Below are 13,009 nucleotides of genomic sequence, written 5' to 3'. Positions count from 1 at the left end.
GTCCCTGCACGAGAGAGGGGCTTGCGCTGGCGTGAAGACACCTGTGCTTCGGTCCCAAGGAGCGTGTCCTCGTCCTGAATCAGCTCCCCTTTCACTCCCACTTTCCTCAAGTCTCAGAGCCTCCAGAGCAAGCCCCAGGCTCGGAAGGACTCCCCTGCCTTTGAGCGTCCAGGTCTTGCACTGTGAAGGGCCCAGGAAACCCAAAACGATGCAGGCCGGGGCCGACCAAGTGAGCGGCTGCTGTTCTCCAAGGGAAGACCTGAAACCCAAGGACCCGAGGACCCGAGGACCCATGTAGAAGCGACAGAGACTCCTCTGCTTCGGGGCCAAAGAACGACAGCCCCCAGCGCCCCACAGGGAGCCCAGCTCCTCCGAGTCCCGCCCCTGAGCTCCACCCCCTCGAAGCCCGGCTCTAGACCGCAGTTCTCCCATCCCACTTCACACTACCAGGCAAGGACCCCCGGAACGGAGTTACGGATGAGAAACTGAGGCCCGGAGAAGTCAAGTAACTAAGCTAAGGTCCCCAGCAGAAGGCAGATGTGGGACTCAAGTCTCCGACCTGGCAGACTCCAGGGCCCAATCAGTAACTGTCCGGCTACCGTGCCCCTCCCGGTGGGGACTGCAGGGGAGGCCTGGGAAAGCGGGACCTGGAGGGGCCAAGGCAGGCTCAGGCCCGCCAAACCAGCCCTTAGCAAGTCTCCCTGATTCCCTCAGAGAGGTGTGAGTTTCCCATCACTCATGAAGAATCTATTTGATCCAACAGATGGGGAGGCGGAAAGGAGGATAGGAGAAGTTTTGTTCTCATCTACAACTGATAACAAAGGAAGCCAGAGGAACAATCAGAGAGGGGTGGGAACAGCCAAAAGTCACACAGCGAGTTCACATGGAGTCGGGCCTCATCCCTCAACCCAGGAAGCAGCCAGGCCCACGAAGGCCCCTCGAAACGTGCCCTCGGACACAACGTTCGGCGGCACCAGGACACAGACCGCCTGCTCTGAAGTCCACGCAGCCTTCCCGCCCACACGCCCGCCAGGCTGCCGCTCTGCCCCCACTCCTTCCTGCTAATTAATTTGGATGGAGATGTCTGTAAAAGGAGACTTACGTCGGTCCTCCCCGCTGCCTGCGAACCAATTTCCTTACAACAGAACCCATGTTGCCAAAATGAGAAATCCCCTCCTTCTCAGGCCTGTGCCCTTGAAGGCATCTTATTAGAAAAGACCACTTCTTAATTAACATTTTTGATCTTTAATCCATTACACGTCCCTTTAATCCTGCTCGGGGTGCGGCTGGCCCACTTCCGCGGGCGGGCTCTGGCTGCGCCGGGCGGGCAGTTGCAGCGTTCATGGCTCAGGCACAGCTGGACTCCGCCGCGGACAGTCTGCGGCTCCCAAACACCACCCTGGTCGGGCCTCGGGGACACCTCCCAAGCGGAAGCCAGGAAGGGGGGCTCGGTGCAGACACCCCCAGATGGGCCAGCCTGCAGACGAGAGCTCCTTTCATTAACCCCTGAACCCATCTCTCCTCGCCCCAGAATGTTTCCAGCAAGGGCTGTTTTAGCACCTCCAGCTCCCGCCAGGCAGGAGAGACGTGAGAGGCGCTAGGCTGGTCTTCCCTGCATTTGCACCAATCTCAAGCAACGTGACCCACTCCAGAAAAAGAGCTGGTCCCAGCAAAGTCGCAGCACGCCACTTTGGAAAGCTTTGGACCTGCCCCACCAGCCCCTCCTTCCTGAAAGACCTTCTTCCCTGGGTTTCAGGGGTGCTGCCTGTCCTGAGTTTCCCCCCACCTCCCTGAGTCCCCAGTGTCTCTTCCCTCTGACTTCACCCTGCCTTTAATACTGAGGTCTCCCTGGGCGCAGGCCTCCTTTGTTCTGTCTGGGTGCACCGGCTTGGGGGTGCACCCGTCCAGCTCCAGGCACCAACCACACACTCGTGACACCCAAATACACCCCAGTCCCACCTTCCCCCAAGTCACAGGACCATCCTTTGAGTGCCCACTCAATGTCAGAGAGGCAACTCAGACTCATGGCCAAGGCCCAGCTCTGGAGCCTCTTGGTCACCACCCGCACCGGACCGGCCCCCCCCAGGCGCACACATAACCAAACTCGCGACACAGGCCTGTGCCCTGACCAGCAATCAAACTGGCAACGTCTCGCTCTGCAGGGAAGGCGCTAACCCCACTGAGCCACACCGGTCAGGGCAACCTACCATCCTCTGGTCTTCAGTACCGCTGCTTACCCCACCCCCGTCGCGTGGCTCCGTTCCCCTCTGCCGTCCCCATCCCTCTCTGACTGGCCACCTCCTGCTCACCTCCCAGGGGAGACTCGTAGGTATTTATTCGTTCACTTCGTTGGGCATCATCTCCCACACGGGATCACACGCAGGGACTATGTCGCCCCAGTTCGCCATGTCCAGTGGTGCCTGCACTTAGTAGGTGCTCGGTTACATTTGTGACCGGCAGAGTGAAGCCCCTTAGCAACTTGCCAGTGGGGACTTGGGCTCACAGCCATCACTGGCCACCAAGGAGAGGCCCCACAACAGCGGCACCGAGGGGTATCCAGGAGCAACTGAGAAAGGTGGGTAGACATTCAGGAGAACTTCCTGAGACATGGTCCAGCACTGAATAAAGCACAGCCTCAACCTGGATTACCAGGGAGGGAGGGACGGGTTCACAGTGGCAGGGGGTATGGAGCCACTGAGAAGCTAAGGAAGGGACAAGTCAGCACATGGTCCCCCACAGACCTCCTACCCCGAGTCCAGGACGGGGGTTCGTGGAAAGGGCAGGCACCAGGAGGCACGGGTGAAGGCTTCACAGAGGCCAGGTGTGGGCTGGGCTTGAAGGACACGCAGCTCTGGGCAGGTTATGATGGAGGACAGGGGGCATTCCTGGGTGCGGACACAGCCCAAGCTCAGGTATGGGGTCCAAACCAGGACAGAGGACACAGGCAAGACTCCCATGAGAGACCGTTACTGGGACTCATGAGTCCCCCACCCCAGTCTCAGCTCTCCCAGCAAAATGCTCCAGTGAGGCCCTCCACGGGGACCATGCTGTCTCAGTGCCACGCCCTCCCCAGGCCGAGGTGGCCCCTGGATCTGGTCAGCCACAGAGCTGGGCCTGGAGCGTGGGGCCCCGACACGCAGGCCAGTGTCCCTGGGGCTCAACCGTCCTCAGGCTCCCCTTCGTCTGCCTTCCAGCTACTGGCCTGGACCTTGACCTGAGCCCCAGCGGACAAGGTGCTGCAGAGACAGGCCCCCAGTGGCAGAGGACAAGGCCCCAGGCTCTGCCTTCCCCTCACCAGGCCCGGGTGCAGGGGTGCCAGCCAGGGTGCAGAAGCAGACTGGCCATTCTTCCCCTGATCCCAGACAAGCCCTGAGAAGGGGTCTCCCAGCCAGTCAGTCCCCAGGAACTGGGCTGGGGTGGCGCCAGGGGGACCAAGCATAACACCTGTGCTGGGGACAGTGCAGCACCCACCCCACCCCACACCTGCACACTGGTCCATGCCCCACCTTTCATAGTCCTGTGGTCCCTTCTAAACCTATGGGTTAGACACAGGCCCATCCCTGGTACGCCGGGGTTGGGGGGTGGGGGCCAGGGGCCATGGCTGGGGACACACACACTGTAAGGGCCTTGGCTACTATTTCCGGTGTGAGGAAGGAAGACATGTACCTTAAAACCCAGAGTCACAGCCACCTGCCCCGTGAGAAGCCACAGAGGCCACCACCTGAGGGATCCCAGAGTCACCAGCCTCTCAGGCTCACTCAGGCAGCCCCCACGGCAAGCATGTCATTAAACGGTTCTTGCCCTCTCTAGGGACAAGCGTGTGGCTAGGCTGCGCTCCGTGAAAGGAGCCAGCAAGGACCCGTAATAGTGCGCAGGCAGAGGTCAGCAGGCAGGGGTGGCAATGCAGCTCCACCCCACACCGCCTGTGTGACCCCAGGCAGGACACCTAGCCTCTCGGAGGCTCCATGTCCTCACACAGCGGCAGGTGTGGAACACCTACTGTGGGCAAAGCGCTCCTCCAGAGAGTCCAAGAGCCAAGGCCTGTGCACATGCCTGCCTGACGGAGGCGAGTTCGAACCCCGAGTGACCACTTACCAACCGGCTGACTTAGCTCCACAGGAGCGTGCTGCAAAGGCAGACCAGGGCAAGACCCGGGTGGCGGGGCACGGGGCCGGCCGCCCCCAGGGCCCTCCACAGCGGGGAGGGAGGCCCCGCCTAGGCTCTGGCCTTCCCTGGGGGGCGGGTCCTAGGCAGCCCAGCCCCAGGCCCCTGGGAGTCCCCCCGCTCTGTGGCTTTGCAGAAGTCAGGGGCTCTGGCTGGAATCCCAGGCTGGCCGACTCTCTTTTCTTTGTCTCCACATTTGGGGAAGGCATTTCCTCCTGCCCGGGCCTGCGGGTCAGGTTTCCACCCAGATGGAAAGTCCCACCCAGGGGCCCCCAAAGGAGAGCTCGCCATGGAAACTCCACAGGGTGCCCTGCCCTCCGGACACAGGGGCCAAGGCCACCAGCAGGCCCTCGGGTGGAGGGGGTGGGCAGGCCCACAGTCCTGCTGGCTGAGAGTGGGGAGGGGACCAAAGGGGCTAGAGGACAGGACAATGTTCATACACGTGTCCAGAGCAAAGACAGGGTGTGTGTGTTGGGGTGGGGTGCGTGTGTTGAGATGGGGTGCATTTAGGCATGTATGTGTCTATGGAAAGACCCTGAGCTAGAAGCCTCCACCCTGAGTCCCCTTCACCTTCCTGAGCCTCAGTTTCCCCAACTCTGCCCCTCCCAGAGGCTGGATCACACGCAGGTAAAATGAGTGAGTGCAATAACCTTGTAAAAAGTGCAAAGGGGGCGGGCACTACTGAACGAAAGCCCCCAGGCTCGACTCACCAGACTGCAGTCTGGGCACCGAAGGGACCTGGCGGGTGAGGTGTCTCCTGCGCGGCTGAGCTCCAAGCCCACGGACGTGAACCGTTCCTCAGGTGGTGTTCCAAGACTCCATGACCAGGAGAGAGGGGAGCCTCAGAAAAAGGGGCTACTTTCTGAAGGCAACAACATTTGAAAAGCCCTGGCTAGGTTGCTCAGTGGGTGGAAGCATTGCCCCTCACACCAAAAGGTTGTGGGTTCAATCCCTGGTCAGAGCACACGCCTAGGCAGCAGATTCAATCCCCAGTAGGGGCACATGTGGGCAGCAACCAGTTCATGACTGTCTCTCGCTCTCTTTCTTCCCGACTCCTTCCTTCCACTCTCTAAAATCAATGAAAATATCCTCAGGGGAGGACTTTAAAAAGCGTCTTTTTTTTAAGAGCCTCCCCAAGACTCACCATGCCCACGGGCATGCCAAGGGCCTCTCAGGGTCCTGCAGGACACAAATGCACTCGAGTGCATGTAACCAGGCACCCGGAGCAGCAGCCCTCGCTCTGGCCCAGGATGCAGTGGGCCAAGGGGGCCCCATCTCGTCCCACGTCCCTCCAGGCTGCGCTGCGTGCCACTCACAGCTGGGGTGTGCTCTGAGGCCTGAGCATGTTTCCAGGGGCAACTGAAGAAAGATGTTTCTGTGCCATGTGCCAAATTGTTCCTGAGACACTGCCTGGTCTGTGTTCAATGATTAACGAGGACGCACACAGTAAATTCCTCAGCATTTAGTGCCAGGGACCAACAGTCGTCTGTCCCAAGCACTTGAAACAGACAGGTGGCTACTGGGCCCTCCATCCTATTTCACTTTTTGCCTAGGCTGCCAGGAAGCTCACCTGCATAGTGACCCTCGCCTTAGGTTTCTGGCATAATTAGTTCTTTTGTTGATTATTTTAGCTGCTCAGTGATACGTGGGCCACCTCATCTCGTTTCAGTAACAGTCACCAGAGCTGGCACTTACGGGGTGCTTACTGTGTGCCAGGCACTGTGCTGAACACGGGACATCCACGCCCTCCTGTAACAACGTCGCCAGGTAGGGCTTCAGTAACCCACTTTACAGATCAGAAAACTCGGTCCCAGTAAGGTGAATAGAGTTTCGCATCCAACCTCACAGCTAAGAGCCGATGGAGTTGCTGTGTATTTACCGTTCACTGGGAGGCCCAGAGGACAAGCCACCACCGTGTCCTTGTGGCCTAGCGTGGCACCAAGAGGCACCTGGTCATTAGGTGACACAGGACTGGTGGTGAATCAAGGACTAACACAAAGATCTGTGCTCTTCACAACCCATGTTCTGACCCCTGTCTTTTTAGTCTTGAGGGCTTGCTAACCCTAACCCTGACCTTAACCTTAGGCATAACCCTGAGGCTACATCTAAGTTCACTTCTAGCACGATCCCAGATGAATTCATCAATAACCAGTACACTACTCCCTGCCTGACCTCGTCCTCAGCTCCGTGGAGTCGAGCACTCTGGCCGAGAGGGCTCCAGTGGAAGAAACGGGCCCCCGGTGCAGAAGGCAGGAGCACGTGGGTGTGTGGGAGGGAGAGGTCGGCAGGGACGGGTCAGGTTTCCCCTCCCGGGAGGCCTGGGCAGACCTGCGCAGGACAGGCTTTGGCCGGGCAGGCTGGCACAAAGCATGACAGAGCGGGCATGCCGCACTGGCCCGGCTGCCAGAGGCGGCGACTCAGACCTGGGAGGGCCGGCCCAGCAGGCGGGGAGGAGATGCCCAGCCTGCTTCCTGCCCATTTGCGGCTGGCTTGGAGCCCCGCAGCCAGCACAGGAAATAACAGGGGCCCCCAGAGGCCGCCCAAGCAGGCCCTGCTCGGAGGCCGCCCAGGGAGGGAAGGAGGCCATTGTCGGCCTTTGTTTCAGCTTCCCCAGCATCGGCTCAGGCTCCAAGAGGCCCCTGGGGGCTACCAAAGCTCCCCCCCCAACCACAGCTGTCCAGCCTCCCCCAGGCTGACACCGGGGACAGGCCTACCAGGCCATGGACTCTTAAAGGGGCAGGTGCAGGGTGGAAATGAAGTCATGTTCAAGTCGGGGGCGGGGGCGCCTCTGGGCCAGAGCTGGCCAAGCAGGCGGTCAGGCAGATGGGCGCGGGGTCTGCGTCTCACCAGACGGCCCAGCGCCGGGCCCCACAGCAGGGCGCAGATCTCTGGACGGGAAGCATGTTGGAGGCCCTGAGGGTGCAACAAAGAAACCAAAGAAAACAGAGAGCAAGGAGACAAGCCAGACATCTTGGGCAGCTGCCTGGGGGGAGCCCTGTCCTCCTTCTGGAAGACAGACGTCCCAGAAGCAGGCTCTTCCTGCTCCCGTGCAAGCCTGGGGTGCAGGGGCGGGTGGGGGTGTGCTCACATGTCCCTGTGTGTGCACATGTTTGTGGGTGTGTGCACACGTTTGTGGGTGTGTGCATGTGTGTGCGTATGTGCGCGGTGTACCAGTGGGCACACTGGCACCGCCCTCCTTCAGTCCCGGGGGCTGGGTTCCTGGACCCATGGTGCTCAAGCCCCGTCCAATGGCACAGCATCTGCATGGAACCCCTGCACGCAGACAGGTTACAGCAGGGTGTGCCTGCCCATTGCTGCACTCCCACGGGCTCTGCGTGGGGCGGGGCACGGGGCAAATTCAAGTTTTGCTTTTTGGAACTCTCTGGGTTTTTTTCTGAACATTTTCGATGTGCAGTTGGTGGAATCCGTGGTGTGAAACTCACAGAGACAGAGGGTCCACTGTATACCCATGTGTGTGTCTGTCCACACTTGTGTTTGCACGTGTGTTGCATGTTTGTGCACATGTATGCATGTGTGAGATATGGGGGAACACATGGGTGAATGCCTGTACACGTGCAGTGAGTGAGTGGGAGGTGGGAAGTGAGTATATGAGAGTGTGTGTGTTTCTATATGTGTATGTATATATGTAACTGTATATGAATGTGTGTGTGCTTCTGTCTGTGAGCAAGTCCGTGTGTGTTGTGCATGCATGTGCTTGTTCACATGACGACTTATCAGTTTACACGTCACTGCTACAGAGCACTCTCAGCGATGCCCATCACCAGCCATCTACTCCCACACTGGCCCCGGTGGTCTCTCGTGAACCGCATGTCACTGTAACAACCTCGTGAGGCTCTTAGCACATTCTGGTGTAGGCCAGTCCTCAAGGACTCACTGCGTCCCCACTGAGGCCCAGGCACTGGGAGCTGGCCATGACAGAGTGGGTCCTAGACTCAGACAAAACCAGCACAGGTCCAAGTCCCTGCCCTGCCCGCCGGGACCCGCCAGTCCGAGACCCTGCACCATCTCTCAACCCCTCCAAGCGTCGTCTCTGCTCATCGGCGAGATGGGATGAGGCTTCCTCCCAGCTGCGGTTAAGGAGGGCTTGACGAGATACAGCCTGGCACCAGCTAATGCTCACTAAATGCTTCTTATTTTTTTACTGTTACTGCGGTTGCTTGTAATAATAGTGAGTTGCTGAGGCCACAACAGTGAGCAAGGCAGGGCTTGCAGGGCTTGCAAAGCCTTCGGCCCTGAGCAGCAGAACAGCATAAGCAAAAATGTAGCCCATTCACTGGATTCTGTATCGATGGGATGTGCTAACTGCCACCAGGCAGGGCAGCAGCTGTCGGTTAAAGCAATCAACCACGATGGAGGAGAAAGAACGATCGGTGTGGGCAAACCAATGGCGTCAGTTAGGCAGGTTCAGCCCAACACAGGACTCTGCATGTGTGCATGTGTTCACACGCATGCACACCCCCACACCTGCCTTACTCGAAGGATTTTAAGAGACTGTGGGCTGAGATGACAAAAACCTAACCAGCCCCCCTAGCTGCCACAGCCTCCAGCAGGTCGCCGGCTGGCAGAGCGCTGACCGTGCCCAGCCCAAGCGCTGGGACCCACAGAGCGCCCGCCCAGGAAGCCGGGACCAGCCAGGCCGCGTGACAGGGCTGACCTTGGCCATTTCCTCCTGGGCACTGACCCATGCCTGCAGAGTCTGTGTCAAGCCCCGCCCAGGGAAGGGACCTGATCATGTGACAGCCTCAGGGCCTTTCAGAGTAGACCCTGACCACCAACCTCTCTGTCCCTCCCCAGCCTTTTCCTCCTGGGAAAGGAGCCGCACCCCACCAGCAGGGTCCACTGGGTGAGGAAGGTCCCCTGAGAACTCAGTCCCACCCCAACCCTGCAAGGGGGTATGTCAATGTCTGGAGGCTGCCACTCAAGACCGGGGTAGGGGGAGCGAGACGCCTCGATGTGCTACCAGCAGTAAGAACGAGAATGCAGAGTGCCAGGTGCCCCTGCAGGAGACGAAAGCTAACCCACATGGATTCCCTCCTGTAACCCTCATAACGGCCCCCAGAAACAGGATGACTTTCCCTGTCTCAGATAAGCAAGCACAGAGAGTTTAAGCAACTTACACAAAGTCACACAGCTAGTGTGAGTGTCTGGACCTCAAAACTAATTCTTACTCTTAACAGAGTGAACAAAGACCTGGCCCTGAACTGCCAAGGGCAAAGACAGACAGAGAGGCACAGGTGAAGTTCTCCACCTTGGCAAACGTGTGCCGGGTACCTGCCAGTTACCAAGCCAGGGCCAGGCTCCAGAAGCACAGGAAATCACACACGGTCGCAGCCAGGGACCTGGGTCCGTCCATATAGGAGGAGCGTCACACCCAGGCAGAGGGCAGTGAGGGCCAGAATCGGGGCAAGCCCCGAGGCTCAGGGACACAAAGGAAGGCACACTGATAATGGCAGGACTATCACGGCACACTTCCTGGAGGAGGTGTCATCTAGGCTGAGCTCCACAGGCAGAGGCTCCAGCCAGAAGAAGGCCAGGGGTAGCGGGTAAGAGGACTCAACTTACCCAACCCTTTCAGCCCTCGCTGCTCAGGGTGGGCTCGGTGTGGCCTCATAGCACCTGCACCGCTACGGAGCCACAGTGAGAAATGCAGACCCTCAGGCCCCAGCCGGACGGCAACGTCCGAGTTCTCACTGTAACGAGACCACCCGAGCTGCACAAACAACAAGTTAGAGCAGACCTGGTATACACCACACCTGGGCAACACCAGCAGACCTCCCAAGGTCACAAGGTGACCAATGCCACATCCCACCCACACCCACACGCACCGAACTGTGGCCCTGGAGCCCAGCCAGCCTTCAAGTCATGAGACAACTGCTGACTTCACCACCTCCAGTGGGGATCTTGGGGAGGGGTCAGGGCACCACGGAGACTCTGTCCTGTCCTCAGGGAGCACCCAAGCTTGGGGACCAGCTCTCCTTTTTTACTGACACCTCTGAAAAGCCCAACCACACCAGGAGAGGAGGGGAACCAGGGGGTGAACGCCCCAGGTCGGCAGGGCTGGGAGCGGGCCAGCACCGAGCCAAGAGCACCAGCACGATGGCAGCTGCTGGGCCCCGGGCTGAGCGTCCGAGACAAAAGGCACCGTCCCTGCCTCCGCTGAAGTCCCAGGTCCACCCAGGGAGGCAGAACCAGCGAGCTACCCAAACTCCACAGACGTGCGAGCAGCAGCCAGGCCGGAGGACAGGGAAACGCAATCAGAAGAGAGACACTGCCCACACCATCTCACACACGCCCCGGGCGGCAGCACACACGTGCATGCGTGTGCACCGCAAACTCGACACAGAGGAAGTGACATGAGCACAGCCCAGCAGGCGCCCCTGGCTGGTCCAGAGCCAGAGGAAAGGATGGGCAGGAAACACCACACTCCCCTCGGAGAACAGGCACAAGTCAGCCCCAGGGGCCCCAGAGGCTGCACAGAGGCCCCAGGCCCCCCGGGGAAACGAGCCAGGGCTGCGGCACCTGGGCGCACACGCGCACACACACACAAGTGCGTACCCCCGGGTGCACGGGGCACAGATGCCCTACCTCGTGGACTGCTCACCATGGAAACAGAGTGGCCCCTCTCGGCTCCAGTCGCCACCTGAAGGCTTCTGAGGCCTCCCGTGCCTGGGGAAGCAGCTCGAACAAAGGCACAGCCCCAGCCGGCCTGGCTGGGGGTCCGCTGTGCAGACCGGCCGGCGCATGCCTGCCACGCTCCCCCGGTGAGCTCGGGGCCACGGCGTCTTCCTACCCAGCCTGCCTGGCTCCACTTAGCTCAATTCCCCATAGATGCCCCACCAGAGCTAATGAGAAACTCCCCAGCTGGCCCCACATAAAAACGCATTTCATAAGTCTTTAAAATGCTGGGAAATTCTACATTTATTTAGGACTTTTCTGCTCCTTTAACATGTCCCCTGGTCCTCACTGAGAAAAATGGCTGGGTTGGGGGCTCCAGCGTGAGAGGGACAGCATAGCACAGCCAGCCGGAGTTGAAGGGCACAGGGCAGCCCCTGACATTGGCCCTGGGGTTGTGGGGTGGGCCAGGATGTCCTCACTGGTGAGCCGGGGGGGGGGGCACCCAGGAAAGAACTGAAGTGCGGGGCTCCGGGGCCCAGTGGGCAGAAAGGGGACGGGGACAGACCCTCCAGCCTTAATTTCAAGGCCGAAAGAAAAAAATGGAAATGGGTGTCCCCAATAAAAACTCCAAAGGAGACAGACCCCCTGCACCCAGACGTCCATCCCAGCATTGCTCCTCAGAGCCCAAAAGTATCCAAGGAGAGGGTGGGTTAGGACAGGACACAAGTGCCCGCCCACCCAGCACCAGTGACAGCTACAGAGGCAGCCAGATCAGTGGGTTGGGCCGGGCCCCCCATCACTGTCTGGGTGCAGACGGGGCAGGCCAGGCTGTTCCTGGGGGCAACGGCACAGAGTCCTCGTGGGCTGGGGAGCCAGGGGCGAGCACGGAGCACGCTGGGCGTTCTGCTTCTTTACTGGGGCTCTCCATCACCCACCCAGGACCGGGGGTGGGCACAGTGAGAAGCCTGCCCGGGTGGGCAGGCTGGGCCCTCACACGGAGGAGCTGTCCGTGCCTGCAGCCCCCAACTCCTGCTCAACTCAACCCTGCATTCGTTTGTCTGATCTGATGAGCCAAAGACCTTCCATGGCCCCCCGGGGTCCCGTACCGTGGGGGAGCTTCCCCGAGTCTCCAAGATGCCGCAGCTTCCAGTCTCTGCTCAGCTGCCCACCTCCCAGTGCCCAGCGCTGCAGAGGTTAAGCCCCAGGCTCTGGCTGCAGGAGGACTTGGGTTCAAGTCCCCACTCCCCAACGTGCTGGCTGGGTCCAGGGTCCGCTACTGTACCGCGCCAAGCCTCCTCCTTCCCTCTCCTGCCAAACGAGGCTGGCGATCCCCAGCAGCAGCGCCAAGGGGGGCCCGGGAGGCTCTGCTCCCCCATAATCTTCCTTGGCACCTGCCCCCACGTTCTCAGATGCGGCCAAGTGACATTTTCTCAACTTAATGAAAAGCGTTACACTAAAGCAGCATCAGCCAGGCCTTTGGCCCTGTCCCCCACCAGATGGCCGCCCCGGAACCAGCCCAGGGGAGACGCTGGAGGTGCTGCTGGCAGCGGCACCCCCCTTGGGGGGCTGGCGTGCTGGCCCGGCCTGGCACACACCAAGAAAGTGCTCAATAAACGTGACTCCTCCCTCCCCCGCCGCCAGGGCTGCCTCCTGAGCCGGTTGACGGGGCCCCGTCACCCAGGATTCTGGCCATCTCTCGAGCTCCATGCTCAGGGAATACAAGCTGCCTTGAACAGCCCAGGCCCAACAAAATTCGGAGGGCCGACTTATCACGTGCACATGCTGTGAAAACCACCAGACTGGGCCAAAGAAAACAATAATCCGCTGCCGGGCTGCGCGTGATCCGGTGCCCCGCCACTTGGCCTTCCCTTTCCCGGTCTCCCAGCAAAAAACCCCAAAGCTGACGGGCACTGCAGAGCCCCCAAGGGCAGCAGGGGCGCAGAGGAGCCGAGCGCCGTCTCCCCGGCACACCTGTGCTCAGATCCTGGCTGGACCCACAAGCTCCCCAACTCTGAGCACCCCCGAGAGGCCCGAGGGCAGCTGTTCCTTCCACTGAGGACTGGGAGCCCCCCACCACCCCCCACCCCCCAGCATCGCCATGCCTTCTGCCCAGGACAGACACCTCCCTGCCTTAGGGAGGCCGCCCTGGCGCTGCTGCACCCCGCCCAAGGCTCTCCACCCCCCCACAACCCCTGCCACTCCCCTCCTT

General features: G+C 60.3%; 1 protein-coding gene across 2 annotated transcripts in view; it reads right to left on the bottom strand.

Moving 5' to 3' along the window:
* The window catches only part of ZNF423 (zinc finger protein 423), a 259,489-nt gene that overhangs the window by 191,689 nt on the left and 54,791 nt on the right, over positions 1–13,009 (bottom strand). The window contains exon 1 of one of the 2 annotated variants that reach the window (XM_037066365.1): positions 4,096–4,170. The exons of the other annotated variant lie outside the window; for it this stretch is intronic. The gene's annotated coding sequence lies outside the window, so the exon portion shown is untranslated. Of the gene's footprint in view, positions 1–4,095; positions 4,171–13,009 lie in introns of those variants that run through there. 2 annotated transcript variants of the gene reach the window in all.

The sequence above is a fragment of the Sturnira hondurensis genome, unplaced genomic scaffold (genome assembly GCF_014824575.4).
Source record: "Sturnira hondurensis isolate 20B ecotype Veracruz unplaced genomic scaffold, ASM1482457v3 Scaffold0016617, whole genome shotgun sequence".
NCBI lineage: Eukaryota > Metazoa > Chordata > Mammalia > Chiroptera > Phyllostomidae > Sturnira > Sturnira hondurensis.
This window is presented reverse-complemented; position numbering and strand designations above follow the sequence as displayed.